The 21657-nt window shown below is 46.4% G+C and overlaps 1 pseudogene; it reads right to left on the bottom strand.

Annotated features, from left to right (window-relative positions):
* Nucleotides 1-17692: 17692 nt before the first annotated feature.
* On the bottom strand, nucleotides 17693-19411 carry LOC127190425 (homeobox protein SIX6-like; annotated as a pseudogene).
* Between the last annotated feature and the right edge of the window lie 2246 nt (nucleotides 19412-21657).

The following is a 21657-nucleotide window of genomic DNA, read 5'->3' as shown; positions in this document are numbered from 1 at the left end:
CTCTCTCTGTGTCTGTCTCTCCCAGCCCTCTTGTACCTCCCTCCCTCTCCCTTTTTCTCCCTCTTCTTCCTCCCTAGTTGCCGTTGCAAGCAGCCTCTTCTGCGTATGACCATGAGAACATTCTGTCTCCCCTCAGGCCCATAGCAATGACCTTAGTACTGGAACCTCTGAAACCATGAGCCGGAAGACATCCTCCCTCCTTTAAGTTAGGTATGTATCTTTATCACAGCAATTGAAAGCTAGCGCAGCTCCTTACATCCTCAAAACTGTTCTCTTGTTTCCAAAGAGCCCACACTCAGTAGTGTGAATCAAGGCTGGAGAGGTGCCCAGGCAGGTAGGAGCACTTACTTCTCTTGCAGAGGACCTGGGTTCAGTTCCCAGCACCCACTTAGTGGCTCACAGCCATCTGTAAGTCCAGTCCCAGTGAATCTGATGCTCTCTTCTGACCTCTCCAAGCATGGTGTGCGTATAATGCACATGTATGCACGCAGACAAAACACTCACGTAGTAGGGTGCGTGATTTTTCTCCTGGTCCTAAGCTCCCAGAGTAATGACTCATCAGACTCAAAATATATTTACAAATACCTAAGCCATGTAGCTAGGCTCTTCTCTGACTAGCTCATAACTTAAAATAACCCATTTACACTAATCTACATTCTGCCACATGGCTGCTTACCTCTGCTCAGGTACCATGTCTCTGTCCTCCTCACATCTTGGGCAAGTCTCCCAAGCCTGGTTCTATCCCAGAATTCTTTCAGCCTGCCAGATGTCTTACCTTATAGTCTACCCTTTCCTATAGACCATAGATTTTTTTAATTGACAGGCAATGCATCCATACAATACATAAGATATCTCTTTACATACTTGTATACGTAAAGTACTAAAAATACTTACTCAATAATCAGTTGATAGCTAAATCCATTGATGAGATTAGCAACTCTGTGACCCAAATTACCTCCCAATGTTGACACCCACTTGGGGATCAAGTCTCCAGTATATTTGCCTTTGGACATATTTTATATATCCAAACTGTAACAGGAACCATCACGTCTTTTAGGATCTAGTCAAGCCATTCAAGAGGAACAGGATGGCTAGAGATCATTGAGCAGTGCTATCTAAGTCAGCAGTTGGCTGTGATGGCATAAAGATACACGACAATCTGACTCCAGACCCCGCCTTAACCACTGAACAGTGTCTAACAACTCAGTCCAGTAGAGATAAATGTAAGCCATGCAAGAAATTGAAATATTTCTATCAGCCACATCAATAAAAGCAGTTTTTACTATTGGGGATCCTACACAGAACCTTACACACAGCAGGGCATCGCCTGCCTCTGAGCTCTAATCTCAGCATCAGTATAAACGGTATTAGAAGCTATTTAACACTCTTTTGTGGTAGGAAGTCTATAAAAAACTATTTAGAACTTTTAGCACTCCCCAGCAAACTTCTTCGCCCCCCCCCCAAGACAGGGTTTCTCTGTGTAGCCTTGGCTGTCCTGGACTCGCTTTGTAGACCAGGCTAGCCTCGAACTCACAGCAATCCATCTGCCTCTGTCTCCAAAGTGCTGGGATTAAAGGTGTGCGCCACCATGCCCGGCTTAGCAAACTTCTTACTAAATGTCAATCTTGGATTGCTACAAGTGGCTGCCAGCTACTGCACTGCGTTTTGTATATACAAGGCAGTTGGGGTCAGTAACAAACCTGGCTAAGAGCTGCCTGCAAATCTCCTACTCAAGCACACGCTGTTGGGATTTCTCAGGTTTTCAAAAGGGTATTCTATCCCTGTGGTACATCTCAGTGCTGCCTTCAGCTGTAGTTTTCAGTGATTCTAGTAAGGAACGTGTTTATAGATTTGCTATTATTTTTTTCCTTGTGAATTTATGATGTGAGGTTGATTTATACCCAGAAAGCAGCAACATGCAGGCTAGGAGGATTTCCTCTTCTGCCCCACCCACCCCCTGCCACAAGCTGTTATAGTTAGAGGGAAAAAATGACAAGAAGAAGAGCACAGAAGTAAGGCACGGGTGTGAGATGTTAAGCAAGGGTGGTCCAGGCAGGGATGCTGACCCTCTACCCAGCCCTGAGCAGTGCCTTCCTGACCTTACTGTAGGGGTTGGACGTATTTCTGAAGGGACCTTCCCTCTAATAGCCTAAATTCAGTGTCAGAAGAAGTGGTTATCTTAAAATTACACCCATTTGTCCATTCACTCCTTTGGGGAGAAGGGCAGACGCTTGAACTTACAGTAGCCCCGTGCCATCTACCTTGTGGGTCCTCGGGGTCTATCTCAGGTTACCAGGCTTAGAGGCAAGTGCTTTAACCCACTTATCGTATTCCCTGGCCCCAAAACTGATCATTTTAAAGCAAATCCAAAGAGTGTCACCATATTGTAATGACCATATCCCTTAATATGAAAGCAAAAAATGATTTCAGAGTGTGTTCTATTTTACTAATTAACACATGCGTTGTCTATTTGTAGATTTCAAGGGATAAACGTGATGGTTTGGGTTTGCCCTGTAAATGTCTCTGCTCGCCTGTTTTAGTTTGGACAAATGATCTTAACTGAAGCAATCTTTTTAAATGGTTGTGGCACACTCAGGGTTTTGAAAGCATCATAACCATTTAGATCCCATGCCATTATTAGCGTGCAGTGGCTCTTCTTGGAGAATTAATGCACAGGGCTTCCATTAAGTGTCCTCAGAATCCACTCCCAAATAGGGCAATCTATTGTCCTCTCCACTAAGTAACTATTCAGAGATAAGACTTGAAAATATTGTGAGACATTAGCAATCAGCAAAGAAATGCACACACACACACACACACACACACACACACACACACACACACACACACACACACACGTCAGCTGGAGCCTGGGAGAGGGAGCAGAGGGAGCAGCAGAATAAACAGACAAACTGTAGTTAAACATGGGCAGGGCTCCGGATGTCTGACTCCAGGACCCCAAGATGGCTGTCAGCACAGAGAAAAGGGAGGGGCTGGTGAGATGGTGAAGAAAGTGAAGGTGCTTGCTCTGCAAGCCTGATCCTGTGAATTGATGAAATCTCCGCAGGAGTAGGCCTGGAGTGGGGCCCTGAGATTGTGACCTTCTAGCAAGCTCCAGGGATTAGTCTGGATGGCGGTCCTGGGTAGATATGTGGATTTTCAGCAAAAGTTTGTGTAATTGCCCAGAGGTCCTGCTAGGTTTTTTGTTGTTGTTGTCGTCATTTATTTATTTTGCTTTTTTTTTTTTTTTTTTCTCGAGACAGGACTTTTCTGTGTAGCCCTGGCTGTCCTGGAAACTCACACTGTAGACCAGGCTGGTCTCAAACTCACAGGTATCTACCTGTCCCTGCCTCCCAAGTGCTGGGATTAAAAGCGTGCCCCACCACTGCCTGGCTCTTCTAGTTCTCTTACTAACAGGTTTGGGCTCAAAAAATAAGATTTGGGATCAAAGAGAGAAATCGAATGAATTACTTACTCACAGAGCAATACGAGCAAACAGAAGCATAACATTTGTTTTCAAAATTCAGAATTTTTTCTATATTAAAATTTACAGAGTGAGGAAGTTACCTGACAATAAGAAGGGCTTTAAGCCTCGAAGGGTAACTGTTTCTCGGCTAGTTCCATCTTTACAGCTCATGTCTTAGCTTTAGCCCGGCTCCTTATCCGTCCCGTCTCCTTAGAAGTCTTTGGGGCTTGCTTTGTAGTGGAGAGGACGCCGGCTTCCCTCAGGGCCTGACTCTACAGAATGAGAGAGTCAGTAATGGTCTTTCCTGCCATACTCTACTCAAGATATAAAATAATCACAGGTCATTTATTTTTTGAGGACAGCTGCTAAATCCACCTGTCTTTTAGAGTCTCAGAGGTCAAAGACCTTGAGAAGAAACCCACAGGTAGCATCTGCGGAGGCTGAGATAGGACATTTGAAGGGAGCATGCATGGAAAGATGTCAAGAACACTACATTAGCAGGGAGGTACACATGAAAACGTAGCATTCCAGCGGTGACTCATAGAGCCTCTGTAAAGCAATTTGGTGCCTAAGGCAGGTGTTCTTGCTGTTCTCTTCCACCTTTTTTTGTTTTGTTTTGTTTTTAAAGTGGGAAGGAGAGAGTGAGGGGAAATCAATTTAATGTTTACATTAAGGTGAATTAACTCAAAATTACTTTTCCTTGTTTTTGCAGTCTGGTTTAACAAATGCGAAAGCACATGTTTATTTGATAGAAATTGTATCACTCCCATCTGGAAGGATAAATACACTGGAGTCTTCCTGGTTGCTCTGAAGCCCTGGTGAGTGGACTTTTGGGTGCGACCTCCTCTACTATTCAGTGTTTTTCTCTCCCTTTGGTCTCAGAAGGACATACCAACTATCATGCGCTAATGAACCTCACCTGCTGTCTGCCTGAGCCTTCCGATTTCTTTCTGAATTACCGATTTGCTTTCCTTTAGTTCTGCACATTGACCCAGAAGCAAGTTCTCTGTAAGTCTTAAGGGAGAAACCAGTGGTGAGAGCAGCAATTCGCTCACGTGTTGCAGTAAGTATAGGGCTGGCTTTCAAGGAAGATTAAGGGTTAAAACTGGAGTACTGAGAAGGAAGGGGAAGAGGGCTTGTATTGAGTAGGAGGTAACCAAGCAGACAGCTATGAAGACAAGCTTCTGGCCAGTGGCAACAGGCTGGCTGTTCCCCCACCTCAGTGCCCTTGATGGAGTATGTTAGACACCATTGCATTTTACATATCCTTGCTTCTAATACAGCTACCTTATAATAGGCTAATATAAGAAAGGATGGCTTCCAAGAAGAGGCCCCCACTTACTTTATGACCACCCCTTGGGCGAGCAATTGACTAAGAACAAATGCAACTACTTTTTCATAGTTGTGAAAGAAAGCCTAATGTAGTTGACAGGACTTGAGATATCTGCAAGGTCTGAGGGAGCAACAGTCGCCAGTGACTAACAAGGTAGGCAGTCAAGGTCATGAACTATTGGAAACAGAGGGCCATATGGGTCAGCTTATATTTAGGCAACATGGAGCTGATGTGAACATCCGGTATGAGCTAGCTATGACTGACACTGTATATTCGGGAGCCTGTGAGTCAGTACAAAATGGCTGTTGCCAAATGTCTCAGAGACGCCAAAAGTTAAAGTGATGTAATCTGTTATGTACCTATTTTTGGCAGTGTGCTACTTCTGTCTGACTCCGGATAAACATGGTCCTGAGGTCAGAGGCCTTCAGTCTGCCTCTGAGTGGCTTCCTGTATGTCTGTGGACCTACCTCCATGAGGCCTCTGTTCTAGTCTCTGTGTGCTAGTACCTACCTGTTTGTAGGTGTGTACTGTGTACACCAGGGTGAGCCTGGGTGCCTGCCCTCAGCTGCGTATGTAGCAACCTCGGTCTGGGGTGAGTAAAGTATGTCTAAAACTCCCCAAAATTCTCTTTAATCTCCTGTAACCCTCCTTTCTGGGCAACAGGGCTCAGACCTCATAACAGCTCACATCAGAAGTCAGAGATGGTCAAAGTGGGTCTTCAACCAGCTGGGAGGGCAATGCCAGAAAAGCACATCCCCACTGAACCACCTACCAAAGCCATGACTTAAATTTTGAAGAGGCTTTGATTCCTAAGATTAATTGTTTTCAAATGTATAAAATTATACACTGAAATTTTTTCTAGTCCCAGGACATCATTTGCTCAGTTGTTTCCCTCAGTTGAAACCATTGTTTCCTGCCTGTCCTTCTAGTATTTATTTGTCTAGATATGAGGAAACAGAAGGTCTTACTTCCTAAACTTTAATAGATATATCTGACACCTTTCCATTTTCACTTGTTTCCCTAGCGATCAATAGCCATATTTAATGTTTGTTTTGATAAAATATTTTATTTTTTAAATTTCATTTTGAACTTTATCTCATTTGGAATAAAATTTCTTGAAATGACCATAATGAGTCTAGCTATCATTTAGTTATTATGATCATTTAGTTTATTTATTCTGCAAACATCTATTGGCTTTTTTGCTGCTGGAAAGAGTCTACACTCAATTCTTAGAAGATTACAAAGATTGTAGGTCTTGCCCTTGAAGACTTAGGGTTGTTATAACCTGCTTAAGCTCTATAGCCCCTCTGTTGAGACCTACTTTAGTTCCTAGAATAACTGTGGCTCCTCTGTTAACCCAGCTACTGTTCTTAGCATATCAGAAGCCATTTTACTCCCTAGGCTCCATTTTGATTATAAAGTGAAATTAAGTTCAGGTTGTCAGGCCCTATGTGCCTGAAACCAGGAAGGTTCAGTGCTTGCTGCTTAGAATAAAGCAATAAATGATAAATGCATGTTCTGCTTGGGTTAAAGATAAGTGATGCTCTCTATTAGAGTTAAGACCGCAACATCCTGCGATGTTTCTTACGCCTAGAGAGCTGGAAAGCCCCCAAGAGCCCTCCTACCCTAAGTCCCAGCCAATCCGCTTAAAATGCTTTGTCTAGCCACCTGGATACATTGTGCTCAGAACAAAACCGATTCTTCCTGTGTTTAACTGGTCAAAATGATGTAATGCTGCCCTCCCCCTTGCTTCCCACCTGGTTACCTGGTTGTCACCTGGTTATGGCTTTTCCTATTTAAAAAAAAAAAAAAAAAAAAGTCTGCCTTAGAAACAGACTAGTCCCTAACTGGTCAGTTTTTGTTCACCGTTCTAATAAACTTCGGTCAATCTGAGTCTGGTGGTCAGTGTGTGGCTTTTCTTGAACCCATAGCAATGGTACAGATATCAGCTATGAAGCCAAGTGACTATAAGATGCACATTCAATTCCACAGCATTTCACACAGAGGAGAGATTGAAACTCCTGGATCAAAGGAGGAAAATGGTCTCTGAGCTGAGCCTTCAAAGTTTAGCCTAGGCACTTACGTAGGTGGGGTCAGGGAAAATTATACACATTCTATGCTTTATACGTCTACGAGCTTGTTCGTGAGTGACAAAAAACGTCAAAGTAGCTTAAACAATGAAATAAATGGAGACAGGAGGCAGAGCCAGAGCTGGCTTCCGCATCCGCAGCGTGTGGTGCCTTTATTAGCGTTAACGTTTTTGGTTTTTCTTCATCCTGCTTCTTCTCCCTCTGTAGCCTAGGCAGGCTTTGAACTTAGAACGTTCCTGCCACAGGGTTACAGATTACAGGCCTATTCTACCTCCCAGGCTTGCCTCCCCCGCCCTGTGACCCATGATAGCATCATTGCAGGTTTATGCTTTCAGCCCAAGAGTGCAAAACACAGCTCCTCTGTTGTCAGTTCAATTTTTTTTTTTTTTTTTTTCTGGAAAGGGCTGTCCCAGTTTATATGCCATATGGATCGGGAGATACTCGGCAGTCCTTCTAGAAATACGCTGAAGAGGTGAGAGGCGGTTTCCTAAGGGTGCCGCGGCACAGGCAGGCACCAAATATGAGAGCGACGGGCATCAACCATGCCCGCACCACGAGCAAAAGGCTGAGGGCAGCCGATTGCAGGCCGTGAAAGTTCCCGAAGGCAGCGGAGACTAGCACGAGGCATCCACGGAGCAGCTCAGAATTTCCTGCTTCCCAGATGACAAGCATGAGCTTGCAGGGTGTGAGAGTAAATGACCCCATGAAGCGGCATCTCAGGCACCTTGCTTGTATCAACCTGACTCTGCTCCCGTGTTGAGGGAAGGGATGCTCATGAGGAGTCTAAGCCATGAGTGAGGCAATATAGGCTGCTGCAGGGCTAAGGCTGGCTCGAAAGAGAATGACACAAGGGAGAGCTAGCATCTTTAACTATCATTTATGTATTTGTCCAGGTTTATTTTGAGACAAGGTCTCATGTAGTCTTGGGGTCTCAAACTTGCTATTTACCTAAGGCTGGCTTTGAACTTCTGACCTGCCTGCTTCTACCTCTTAGGTACTAGGATTACAGGTGTGTCCTGGCACATCCTTTAATTTAAAAAAAAAATATATTTATGACATCTGACTTACAGTCCTTTACCTATTTATTTTATTGCAAAGGATTGAAGGATGTTTGGCTCCTTTCCAACAAAAATACTTTCTATTAGCCTTCTAGTGACTCTGAATTGCTATTATTAGTGATCAGGGGTGTTGAATTAAAGGATTATCCCCTCACAGTTAGTAAGGACCATCCCAGTGCCCCATCTGTAAGTAATTCATTAAGCTTTTAGCAGTTATTTATATTCTGGTGTGAACTGGATTTTCTGTTGTTGGGAGTGGTGGTTTTTTTTTTTTTTTTTTTTTTTTTACCCTATGACCGCTGAGATTAGATTGTAAAAGGGAAGACGCATGCAGGGCTTTCGACAGTTTGAACTAGACTATGTAAGGAGGCAAGGTGAAGGACACAATTCTGGGTCTAGGTTTCCATGAGCAACTTAGACTCTCCCGTCTTCCACCATGGAGTCTTTTTTGTTGTAGTGATTTCTGTGGGAGATACTCACTGTGTAGCCAGGGGTGGCTTTAAACTCTTAATCTCCCTGCCTCTACCTCCTCAGTGGTGAGATTACAAGGCCACTTGGGCCTCTGAATCTTTTTCTTTCTTTTGGCGTGGTGGTGGTGGTGGTGATGGTGGTGGTGTGTGTGTGTGTGTGGTGGGGGTGGTTTGGAACAGGGTTTCTCTGTGTAGCCTTGACTGTCCTGAAACTCATTCTGTAGGCCAGGCTGGTCTCTGAATCATTTTTATAAACAGGTTTTCCATAGAACCCTGTTAAAAACTTTCCTGGAAAATACATCATCTCGGGTAATAGCAAAGGATACTGGGCTTGCCATCAGAGAGCCCATTTTCATCACTCACTGTTTATTCAGTGGCAGAATAACCTTGAAGTAAATGTTTAGGTTTTAAGATCTCTCACCTACATTGGCCTCTTCTGAGGCCCTGTAAGCAATTCCTGGTACCGTGTTCACATGATCATACAGCTTTTGAAAATTTGTAAAACGTTGGGGATTGAACTCTGGGCTTGGGGACTACTAGTCAAGCACTGAGCCACACTCTAAACACTGTATATTTACTTAAAGAGTTTGGTCATGTGACATTGACTAGGGTCTCTTTGAAGAGTTCTGTGTAAATGATAAGTGGCTCCAGGCAGAAAGAAAGATGACGCATGAGCACAGACCCATCCATCATCACCATGTAAACGCCAAGATACTGGCTTCTTCTTCCTGGGGTAGTAAAGAGAAGTTGTTTTCACACCAAAGCAGTATCAGCTTGCCTGGGGTGGGCTCAATGGCAGAGCAGGTACTAAATGTACTTGAGGCTCTATGCTCAACCTCCACCATAGTTACGTACACACTTTATAGCAACTTTTCACTTATATAGAGGATGACTATTAGAGTTAACCTTTAAAGCCAGTTGTGCTGGTACATGCCTATAATCCAAATACTAGGAAGACCCAGACAGGACATCACAATTTCTAAGTCAGCCTGAATTACATAGCAAGGATTTTTCAAAACAAAACTTTTTATTATGCTTTTATTTACTTGTTGGGGACGTGTGTGCAGTTCACCAGGTTGTGTATGGGGGCTTGGAGGGGGGGAACAACTTGGAGGAGTTGGTTCTGTCCTTCTACCATGTGGCTTCTGATCTTGGGTCCTGGGTGTGGAACCCAGGTCTTCAGGTGTGGCAGCAAGCTTTAACCCAATGGAGGCATCTTGTTGGTCCCAGTCCCATTTTTAAAATGGTAACTTGGGGCCTTCAAGATGGATCAGTGTTTCAAGGTATTTGTCATGCGAGCCTGGTGACGTGAATTCCATCCCCCAAACCCACATAAAGGTAGAGAGAATTGACTTCTCATTCAAGTTGTCCGCTGACATGTGCACCATGGTATATGTGATCCATACTGATCCATACATATATACACATACACACAATAGAAACAAACATAAATTTAAAGGGGGACTTTAACACTTAGCCAAGAAAAGTGAGGCAAAGACTCATTCTCTCAGTGTCTGTCATGTGAGGGGCCCTGAGAGTCGCTCAGTGTGTGTCACCCACACTGTCCCTGAATATCCTTAGCCGAGCTTTACGGAAGTAAAATCTGAGAGTTGAATGACTTGTTCAGCTTCAGAATGCTTGGGGATTTCAGGCCAGGTTTGCTGAATCTGCTTATCAGGCCCCATGCCACAGCTACAGGCTGCTTAAATGTACTTTTCTTCCTGTTGTTGGTGTATTTTCAAGTTATATCTCAAGCAGTCACAATTACTTGGGGAAATAATTTTGAAAAGAAATGTCTTTAGCTGAAACATATAAATGACCACAGTGCTGTGGAAAGCCAGGGGTATTGTATACCCAATACAATAAAATATGCTTTAAATGGTGCTTAATTTAGACAATTATTCCTAGGTATCTGAATTATCTGATAAGGCTTGATATGCAAAAATAAGCTAGTTTTTCATTACCCAGACTGTTCATGTACCAAATTGATGTGTCACCTGATATTACATATATGATTTTATTGTTAGAAATTTCAAGCTTAGGGGCTAGAGAGATTGCTTAGAGGTTAAGGACACTGGCTGTTCTTCCAGAGGTCCTGAGTTCAATTCCCAGCAACCACATGGTGGCTCACAACCATCTATAATGAGATCTGGTGCCCTCTTCTAGCCTGCTGGTTCACATGCAGGCAGAATATGGTATAAATAATAAACAAATACATAAATTTTTTTTTTAAAAAGAAAGAAAAGAAATTTCAAGCCGAGGGGTTGGAGAAGCGGCTCGGTGGTGAAGAGCACTCACTGCTATTGAAGAGAACCTGGACTCAGTTCCCATTGACCCACAAGGTGATTCAAAAAACACCCTGACTCCCTTCCCAGGGGATCCACGCCTTTCTCTAACCTGTGGGCACCAGGCATACAGGTGGTACACATACATACATGAGGGCAAAACACTCGTACACATAAAAAAAAGAAAAAAAAAACTAAAACAAGAATGAAAGAAAATTGAAGTCTAATCTGTTCACTGAAGAAAAAAAATATATAAACATTAAATCAGTATTCTTGGGCAGATCCAGGCTAAAAATTTTTTCCAGGAGATAGACAGCCTTATGTATTTTTTATCAGATTTTGAAATTATATGGTTCACCAGCTTCTGTTCATTAAAATTTAAAGATGAATGAGTTTGTTATCAGGTAGATTTTCCCTAAGAAGACCTGAGGTTTCCATGAATCCTCTGTTTGTACTCTGCCTTAAATTAGTTTAAGCATGGGAGTGGGATATCAATCTCTGTCCTGAAAATGGATGCTTGGTCTGTGGGTCTGTTTGTGTGTGTGCATCATTTTTTTACTTGTGGGTCAAGACTGGAGTGGGAGGATGAAAGAGGCAAGAAAAGGAGGGGGCAGATAAGAGAGAGGACAGAGAAGGGAGATGGGGTGCCCTTCTACTATAACAGAAATAGAAATAGCCTAGGAAGTTGATCTATAGCAGAAATTTATTTTTCGTGGAACGGGAGGCCGGGGCCTCCAAGATCAAGGCCAAGTAGACTCCATGTCTGGGGAGGGCTGCCTGTCCCAAACTGCAAAATGGCATCTTACTGGTATCTCTCTATGGCAGGAGAGACCCTCTCACGTGTCCTCATGGTATATTTATTTATATATTTATTACAACCTTACAACAGATGGCAGTGAAGTGTCTTGATGAAGTGATTCTATTTATCATTTGAACAAGGTCCTCTGTGGGCTAATGGTAGACTTGCTGAGAGGCCAGAGAGAAATCTGTTCCAGGGAGAATTTCATAACGAATAATAAATAATGGGGAAGCAATAGAAGACCAATCAAGGCCTGGCCCAGGTCACATTCCCTTAGGTGCTGTCCGAGCTTGGAATGGGGTCGATGAGCGGCTTGCCAGCCTTTCTCCTGCTCTTTGCCTCTCCGGTAAAGGGTAGCAGACCAGTGCAGTGCTGCCCTTCATCTTTGGGGAGCTCCAGACTCAGGTGTAGTCCTTACAGACTCAGACCTCCAGGCTTAGTCTGACAAAAGAATACAAATCCAAGAAAATATACACCCATTTCACTTCCATAAATCTCTCTTTTCTATATCCAAAGACAGTTTTGTTGTTGTTCTTTTGTTTGTTTGTTTTTGTTTTTTTGTCTTTTGAACTCAGAAAATTTCCCAAAGTTCCCGTTGGTGACTCCTACAGGAAAAGTTCCACAGCGTTAGAGTCCATAATGGTGAGAGCATGGAAACAGGCCAGAAGCTGAGAGCTTACACCTATCAGGGCACAGAGCTTTCTGGAGCTCTCAACAAAGCCACTGAGCACCCACTCACTTAAGCACTTCCCAAAGGTGTTACCCATCAATACCTTTGTCCTAGGGTTTAAGTCTCATCTGGAGGGACACAGCACTCCAAGCACAGCAGTTATCTGTGTGGGTTCTATCGCCTTGTTATAGACAAAAATAGCAGAAAATTTCTTCCCAGGTTGAGAAAGGATGATAACATAAGAAATATTGAAACCCAAGTCTTTCTGTTGGGAAAAATGTGTTATGTATGAACCCTAAATCAGAAAATTAAAGCAAACAAACAAAAAGCCAAAACAAAACAACAAACAACCAAAACCCCACATAGTTGGAAGAAGAGATCGCTCAAAATCTTCCCAGAGATGGAAAAGTAATAGCCGACCTCCAAGCCTGAAGGATTGAGATGAACTTGGGGTTCAGTTGTTATCAGTCATGTTTGCATATTCAAATGCGCTCCTATGGAGAGCTGTGTAAAACAGACTGGTTCCAAGGCAGATACAGTGATTCATGCAATATTTTAGAAAATATTATCGAGCACCTATAGTTTAGGATAGATGGGGGGAGAACAAAGAGAAGTAAGAGTCGAGTTAGAGTCAAGCCTGTCCCTTCAGGGGCTTACACTCTCCTCTGAAAGCGAAGGGAATCAAACACAAATAAATGAAACGAATACTTAAAAACATTATAAGCACAAAGCGAGAAGGCAAGAAGAATGACTCGAAAGATTTGGAGGAGGTGGTGTAGCCCTGCTTAGGTTGACAGATTAGCAGTCCAGGTATGGGATAGCATCCGAGTAGCGTGGGGCAACCACCTAACCAGAGCGGACTACTTGTGACTCTGAAATGCCGCGCACACACAACGCTTTGTCTAGGGAGATGGAGGGAAATGGAAAACAAAACCAGTTATTCGTCTCCAGGTAGAGCAGTCTGAAATTTCTGGGGATATTATGCAAGGCAGGAACGAGCCTGAGGCAGTAACAGTTTCCGAAGGAAGAAAAGTATGTCCCTGTGGTCTGCCAGGCCCCGACGCCTTGGGTGATCGCCCGGGTTCCCTTTCCCTGCGCCCTGAGCAGAGCCCTTTTCCAGCCTCAGTGTCGGCAAACCCGGCTTCCTGAGTCTCGGACCATAGCGCCAGCTTCGTGGGGCCTCGGGAGCTGTTCAGCTCGGGCCTCAACTCGCCGCAGCCTCTGGAGCGGCCAGGACTTGCTGGAGGGCCCCACGCCCGCTCCCCAGGAGCGCAGCGCCGACCGGGGGGCGCTGGGAGGGCGCGCGACACAGTGGCCAGCTGCGGGCCTCCGAGGCTCCGCTCTCCCCTGGGTTTGTTTAATCGGGTCCCCAGGTTTGGGGAAGAGTTCTGTCCCCGAGCTAGCGGAGCAATGGCAGGAGCGGCTCGTGGCCTCCATTCGGGTGAGCTCCCCGGGGCGCTGTGCGCTGAAGGTGGGTGCACGGAGTGGAGAGTCTCCGCACGGAGCGGCTTGCCTAGCCGGGAGGAAGGACCGGGCTGCCCCCTCGCGGGAACCCTGGCGCCGGAGGCCCAGGCAAGCAGGCCTGCAGGGGGTCTCACGGCCGCGCGCCGAGCTCCGGGGGACGCGCCCAGGCCAGCGCGGGGGGACAATGACCCGGTCTCTCCCTCGCCACCGCCCCCTCGCAGCCCGCGGGCAAACCCATTAGCCATTCAGGCCCACAAAGCCCGGCGGCCCCGCGCTTTGTCCTCGGGGCCCGGGGCCGCTGTCATTAGCCCTGATTACGCTGAGCCGCCTGACAGCCCGGCCGGCCGCCCCGCGGACCCCCGTTCCCCGCCGCCCGCCTCACAATGGGAGCGGAAATCGGCCGCGCTGGGGTCCCGCTGAATAGAGCGAGGAGCTGCGACTCCCCTCCGCCCGCCCCATTCACCCGCTCTTCGGATACAATTTTTTTTTTCCTTTTTTTGTGAAAATTGGAGAGGGAGAACGAGGTCAAGGGAGACTTTGCTGGAGCTCTTTGCCTGTCATTTGTTTAATGTAAACAAAGAGCAAGTCCTCCCCCACCCCCAGCCTGGGCTCCCCCCTCCCCTCTTTTCTCTGGATTTTTATAAACAAGCTAGTGTGGAAGAGAGCGGGGGCGCTGGGGTGGCCGCGGACTCGGTGGTTACAGTGGAGGCGAGAGGAGCGGAGCTTTCGGGAGCTATTTGGGTGGTTAGAAATGATGAGAAGCCAAAGAGGAACCTAGTTGAGGCTGAGGTAAAATCCTGGCTTTGGTCAGGTCTGTTGAAATGTAAAATGGCTCCCCACCCCACCCCACCCCGTCTGTGCTGGACTAATTACTTTTGCGGAAATTGTGACGAAAGCATTGAAGAAAGGAAACCTGCTCTATGGATAGTTTCCTCAATTCAAAACTTTATTGGAGCCCTTCTACTGCCTCTAATTTAACACTCTCTAAGCCAGGATAAAAACGATCTTTAAAAAAAATAAAGAAAATCTTTATAATAAACATTTATGGGAGGATTCGGGTGATTAAATAAGTCTCTGAAGAGTTGGGCTAATTTCCAACCTGTGGTCATTCAAAGAATTGATTGATCACAAAGCAACGAATGACACACAGTGTCACCGGATTTCAGGTACACAGACAAAACCTCCTTCAAACAGTGTCTACTGCCCTAAGATTCCGACATGAAATCAGATGAGTAAATCTCCACGTTATTGAAACATTATAGATACTTTAATTCCTGGGCAGCTTGTAACTTAGGTAAGTGGGGTGTCTCCATTAAAAAGCCTTCAGAAACGTATATAGGAAAAATCTTTCAACCATTTGGCCTTGTAGTTTTCTGCAAGTATCATTGAACATTATTTTGTACAGAGAAAGCTTGGTTCCTGCAAACCTTGCTCCGTTTTCTGGAAAGCACAGAGTGGATGTTTTCTTCTGCTTTCAGGAATCATCTGAACTGACAAGTAGGTTAGGATTTTTAAGAGTCTCAAATTCTTTTACGTCATTTCAGTAATTAGTTCCTTCATCCTCCACCTCCCTGGACCTGGGATCATAAAAATAAAAGATAAACAGGGTGTGGCGGCCCACACCTTTGATCCCAGCACTTCGGAGGCAGAGACAGTCGGGGCTCCATGAGTTTGAGGCCAGCCTGGTCTAGAACAGCCCGGGCTATTACACAGAGAAACCCTGTCTCGAAAAAATAAAATAATAAAACAATAATCCAATAAACGACTCCAAGTACTGGTTCTGGATCACCCTATAGCTAAAATGAGGTGGAGCTAGATTATAAGACTAAGAACCATGAACTTTTCCTTGACATGCAATCCTGCTGGGCTGATTCTAGGCTAGGATGAGGCACAGTCTCACTGTGTAGCAATGGCTGGCCTGGAACTCACTACGTAAGCAAGGCTGACCTCAAACCTATAGAGGTCTGCCAGGCCTCTGCCCCTGAGCCCTGGGACTACAGCCATACCACCATCAACAACCAAGGGTACAAAATTAAGTGGACACTCAATTTCAGGTCACTAGCACTTTTTGTCACTCACATGATCTAGAGGGTGAACACTTTCTTAAAATTTGCCCTCTTGGTGCCCCCCAACCCAGCCGCAGACTGCCCCCTTGGCATCCAAAGACCTACCAAGGGCTTTAGGAATCAAAAGAAAGACCATGGAGATCTTTCATGGGCCACTGAAGGGCATTTGTTTTGATTTGGGAATTACCTATTTGATCACAAAAGCTCCCCGAACCTGTCCATCTAGTGTTCTTTTGTTATGAGGGTTTTAATTTTCTAGATAAGGAATATTTGTACACAGTGACAACCATTTTAAGGCCCGAAGTAGGCAACTCTGTTTAAGTGATATAGAACAAACAAACAAAACCCAGCCCTTTCTCATGTCCTGGTTGCCACTTGACTGCCTAGTGTCCTCTACGACTTCAGTTTTTATTTGGTGCTTTAGCTTTTTTTTTTCTTTCTTCAGAAATGTTAGCAAAGTCCAACCCAAGTGATTTAAAGATCAATGTCAAATTTTGTAATGTGCAATCCATTTCCCTAGGAAAGGCAACATTTTAGCTAATCTGGATATAATTTAATTTCTGAATGCAAAAGTGGCAGATTGTGTGTGTGAGTGTGCACGTGCATGTGTGTGTGTGTGTGTGTGTGCAGGAAGAACAGTTACATGCTAAGAATATTTATGTTTTAACTAAGGCTATTCCCAAGGCAATGAAGTTCTTGATGGATTGTTGCGTGTTAAATGTAGAGCTTTGATTAGGAAATGCCCGTCATTTCTCTGTAGCTTTTCTTTACGGTCAATATGTAACAATATATAACTTGCATACAGTCTCCTGAGTGTTTCTTGTGTTGAAAATCATTTACTTGAGTAAAACCCTCTTCTGAAGCAGGAAGATGTTAGTCTAGTTACTGAAAACCTTTATTTTCTCTCTCTCTCTCTTAATAAAAGCTCAATTCTACATGCACTATGTGCTTACTTTGAATGACTGCGACTGCCCACCGCTTCTGAATGGGGGTAGGGGGTGCAAACAAAATGGAAACACTTGATTATAAAATGCTCCTCTTTGCGTTTTTTGTAAGATAGGATTCATTTCCTGAGTCTAGCATTTGTCTTCTCAAATTGTTATTGAAAATCACTAACACTTCATAAAAATGAGCCAGGGGACAAACTGTGGTGATCACCTTGTGGCAAACGTGAAGCAGTGCCATAGAGGCGGAATGCTTATGTTCCAAATTCTAGGTTTAATACAGCAATGTGTATATATTTATGTATACATATACATATGTTTTTATACAACACAATGTGGCAGGTGCTTAGCGGTCTATCAGTGGCTGTTTACGTATATATACTGAGAGATATTAAGGGATATAAAGAAGATGGTGGGACTATTTGGATCAGATTCCATCCTACATGTCTGGTAAAAGGGAATAAGAGTGATTAAAAAAAACTGAGATAGCAATTCCCTTAATTAAAGGTTATCCACCAAGGTTTGTTTGTTTGTTTGTTTGTTTTTATTATTTTTGGCTTCTTCACACAGAACGCGTGAGTTTGCATTTAAAACAGTAAGTTCTCCAAGCTACCGAGAAACCTATCCTGGAGGTCTTTTAAATAAGTAAATAAACAGCATATATTGTTTCGTTAAAAAAAAAAAAAGAAACCTTCAAAGCAAAAGCTATACATATATAACCACGTCTTTTCGACGCGAAATACCCACAGGAGACCCAATGGCAGGCGCTAGAGTGCAGTTCCGGTCCAAAGGAGTCTTTGCAGCCAGATCCTTCAGAAAAAGCAACGCGAGGAGACGTGGCGTTGGGTCAGGCCTCACCGCGGGCCCCAGAGTCGCGGTGAAAACTCGCTCCTAGAGCCAGCGGCAGTGGAGCAGCCAAGGCCATTTAGACCCGAGGGTCCCTGGCCACCGGGCTTCTGCTGCGCTGTATTTGCTGGTCTCGTCCTTTTATTTTGTGTATCTCAATTTTACACTGGATTCTGTTTCTAAACGTGATGAGTGGGCAGCTCAGATGTCGCACTCGCTGTCGCTGGAAGTGATGGAGATGGCCGAAGTGGCCGCTTTGCTCGACAGGCTGGCAGCCGGGCTGGAGGCGACGCCCAAGACCTCTGGCGTGCCTTCAACCTCCGAGCGTATCACCCGCCCAGGGCCCTGCGACAGAACCTGCTGCTGGAGTCTACGGGGGAAGGAAGGGACACCGGTCACAGCAAGAAATCAAACCGCCACGTGGGCCCCCTTTTCTCTGCCCTGTCTCCACCGGCTCCCGGCAGCTCCTTGTCAAGACTGTCTTCCCACTGAATCCCCAGACCTTGACTGGGTGGGAAAGGTGAGATGACTTGGACAGCTGCTTCTCTCCCTCATGCATCCCCCCCCCTTTTTTTCTCACCGTGAATTCCGCCTGAACCTCCCCAAATCTTTCTCAGTTGGCACCCACCGTTGGGAGATTGTTGGAGGATTGTCAGGAAAAAGCGAAGCTGACTAGATAAGGTTTTGGGACATGGGATTCCTTTCCTAATGGTATATTTCCAGGCGATATCCCTGGAATCTGGTCTATTCCAGCCTGCACGGAGAGTTTGGGCCTCGGTTGTAAAATACACACGTTGGAGAATGAAACGCGTAGTCTCACTAGCTTGCTCGTGATGAGGAAACTCGTCTTTCTGAGACCCTAAAACCTTTCGCAGAGGATAAGGGAAGGGTGCCACCGCCGGGGTTTAAAAATAAAGCTAACTAGATAGACATCACTTGATTAGAGCCTGGGCCCGTGCTAGCAAAAATTAGCTTTGGGCCTCTGGATTTTTTATTGATCCTGGGCTTTTAATTCCCCCTTCCCCAACTCTAGTGACACCTTGGTTTGGTGACCAACACTAGCTGCTGCAGTACCTATCTACCTCCCTCCCTACCACACACACACACACACACACACACACACCCACACACACACACACACACACACAGAGCCAAAGCCCCTTGAACCAGAGAGATGGTGGGGAGCCAGGAGCTTGCAAAGGACACAGCGGACTCAAACGCAAGACGGACTGCATTCCCAACTCCCACTGAATCCCGAGTCCCGGACACCGGGTAAGGATGCAGCCTGGAATGCCTCTTCCCGCCCCATCCCGACGTGCACCAAGTTGGAGGCTTCGCTGTACTGTACTGACCTGTTTTTAGCTGCAGCTGCCCGGTCTCTTTGTCGGCGGTTTTTGAACCAGTTGCCCACCTGTGGGGGTCAGTCCGGTTGCCTGGGCGAGCTCTCGCTTTTTGCTGGGGTTGGGATATGGGTCCTGAAGGTACCATTCTCGAAGCAGGTGCCGCGTGCGCTCCTTGAAGCAGTGTGTCTTCTGTTCGCCATCCCAAATGGTCCGGGGTAGTGGGAACTTCTTCCTTACTCGATACTTGTCTACTGGCCCCAGAGGCCGTCCGCGAAGCTTCTCTGCCTCCTGGTAATGCGCTTCAAGCCACAGTGCCTGCAGCTTTGCATGCGATTCCTTAGTAAACTTATGATTTTCCAGGATATGGTAGAGCTCGCGGTAGTTGCCACCGTGGAAGGCCACGATGGCTCTCGCTCGCAGCACCGACTCATTTTTGTTGAGGGCCTCACAGGCCGCCGGGGCCACGGGCAGCGACCACAGGAAGCGACCGAGGCGTTCCACATCGCCGCTTTCCTCCAGCGTCTCGCACCCCGGCTACTTGCTGGGGGCTGAAATTCAAAATTGGCAGCTGGAACATCGAGGCTGCGCGGGCGCCCCGGCAGCAGATGCCCGCGGGCCGAGCGGGGTGCGGCTGGCTGAGGGTTACAGAATCAGGGGGGGAGCCTTCCCGCCTGGAAAGAGCTGTGGGTTGGGTTCGGCTGCGCTTGCTCAGCTAGGGCTCGCCAGCCAGCTAGCCCGCGCCACTACTGGGGTGGGCGGATTGGAGACGCCGGCGCCATGGAGACCCCCTGTCAGTCACCTAGCAGCTCTGCCAATCAAGGCGCTACTAGCGCTCCCCGGCCATTTCAGCACCTCCCCAGACTCGACAGCGCCCTCGGTTTGCTAGGAGACTGCTCAGTGTTTTACTGAAGGATGAAAAAGAAGTAGGAGTGGCTGGAACACACGCGAAAAACGCCGAGTCTCAACCTCCCGGCTCCCCCTTCCCGCCCCTCCCTCTTGTTTCCCACCAGAGAGACCGGACGCTGCAGGAATTCACTTTGGGGGCGATGCGATGCCTAGGTCGAAAGGTCCAAAAGAGGACAGGGAAAATTAAACCCTCGCAAGTTTAAACGTAGCAAGGTGAGGCAGGCAAACCCCCGCGGGAGCGTTACTCACCAAAGGGACCCGGAGGGAAGTGGATCCCCCCCCCCGCACCCATTCCTGCCTATCTGCAGCTTACCCCTTTTGCGTGGGAAGCAAACCTGGGACCGAAGGAACAGGAGAGAGAGAGAGAGAGAGAGAGAGAGAGAGAGAGAGAGAGAGAGAGGAGAGAGAGAGAGAGAGAGAGAGAGAGAGATCTGTAGAAGAGGTCAGTTTGAACTCTACCTTCACTCCCTTCAAAGGCTTCCTGAAACTATTTTAAACGGCAGCAAGGACACACGGAGTCTAACACCAAGAAAGGCAGGCTGTAGGGGCTTCTGACCCAAATAAAGTTATACTTCATAGTCGTCGTCCCCCCCCCTCTCCAGTTCAGTGGACTTGAACAAATATGCAGCAGCCACATCTAGAGTGAGAAGTCATCCGTAGGTCAGGACAGCGACTTAAAAGCCCACTCCAAAGATCTTTATAAAAACATAGATTCGGTCCTCTCATGGCAGGCTGGTTTTGCCTCCACAACTCCTAGGGTGGAGATAGAAATCTTGGCTTTTTAGATCAGGAGCAGTTCAGTAACTGCAAGATAGAGGGGAGGGCGGTGTCCCACAATGCCGAGGGTGTTAAGGTGGCAAGGTGGAGTGGTCAGAGCCGGCGGGGCACTGACCCCTCCCGCAGAGAGCATTGGCCTTTTTTGGCATTCTGCCTTCTGGCCAATAGATTGAACTGGCAACATTTATCGATTCCCAATTGGCATCCACACCATACCGCTTTCTGAGGCTTCCGTCAAAGAAACCTCGATCTCATGTGGGCCTTTGATGAGGTTTATTAGTTGGTGGAAAGGAAATACTGAATAAAGGTGTCCTAGGAAATCAGACGACAAGGTTCACCCGCCTGCACCCCCCCCCCCGCCCCCGAACTGGACTGGGCCTGGCTGTCTTTTCTTTAGTATCAAGTACACTTTGTATTCGGCTTGTACAGATTGGGTAAATCAGAAGGCAGATAGATGGCACAGATGGTTGGATGTGTCGGGTCAGATCACACCACGCCTGAGTGCAGGGTAAAGCTCGTCTGACGGAAAACCCTGATATTATTTCACAGATCTTCACAGTTCACTCGGAAAAAAAAAAGTAGCAGGGAGGAAGGGGCGGGAAAAGCCCTGCAAACCATTTACAATCATTTCTGTGAGCTCTCCTCAACGGAGAGGCCTTCTTCTTCCCGAAGAGCTCATTTCCTTGAAGTGCGACAGGGTCGGGGCAGAATAAGGAGAGTGATGAGGGGAGTGAGAAAGCACAAACCTTCTCTGCCTTGGAGCGTACCTTGTGAATCAGCCCCAGCGACAAATTTTAGTCACAAACAGGGGTCCTAGAATCCTTGAGGGGGAAGCAGGAAAAACAAAACAAAACAACACAACAACCCTGGGCTTTAGGACAAAGTGGGCATCAAGCCGGGCTGCAGAGAAACAGCAATTTTCCCTTCTGGCGAGGCATGGAAAGTATGCCCTAGCTCGAGTTTGTAGGACTTTGCCTCTTTTACACATTGAGGCAAAATGGCTTCACCTCCTCCTTGCATCTTGGAAAGAAGCTGTTCCACAGCCGCGTCCCCGACTCCCCACCCCTAGGACCGTGCCTCCCCAGCATCCTTTGGCCGTGCAACAAGTTAAAATCTCCCCCGTCTGGGGGCAAGGATGAC

This window comes from Acomys russatus, chromosome 1, assembly GCF_903995435.1.
Source record: "Acomys russatus chromosome 1, mAcoRus1.1, whole genome shotgun sequence".
In the NCBI taxonomy this organism is placed as follows: domain Eukaryota; kingdom Metazoa; phylum Chordata; class Mammalia; order Rodentia; family Muridae; genus Acomys; species Acomys russatus.
Note: the sequence above shows the minus strand (reverse complement) of the source record. Positions and strands in the feature narration are given on the sequence as shown.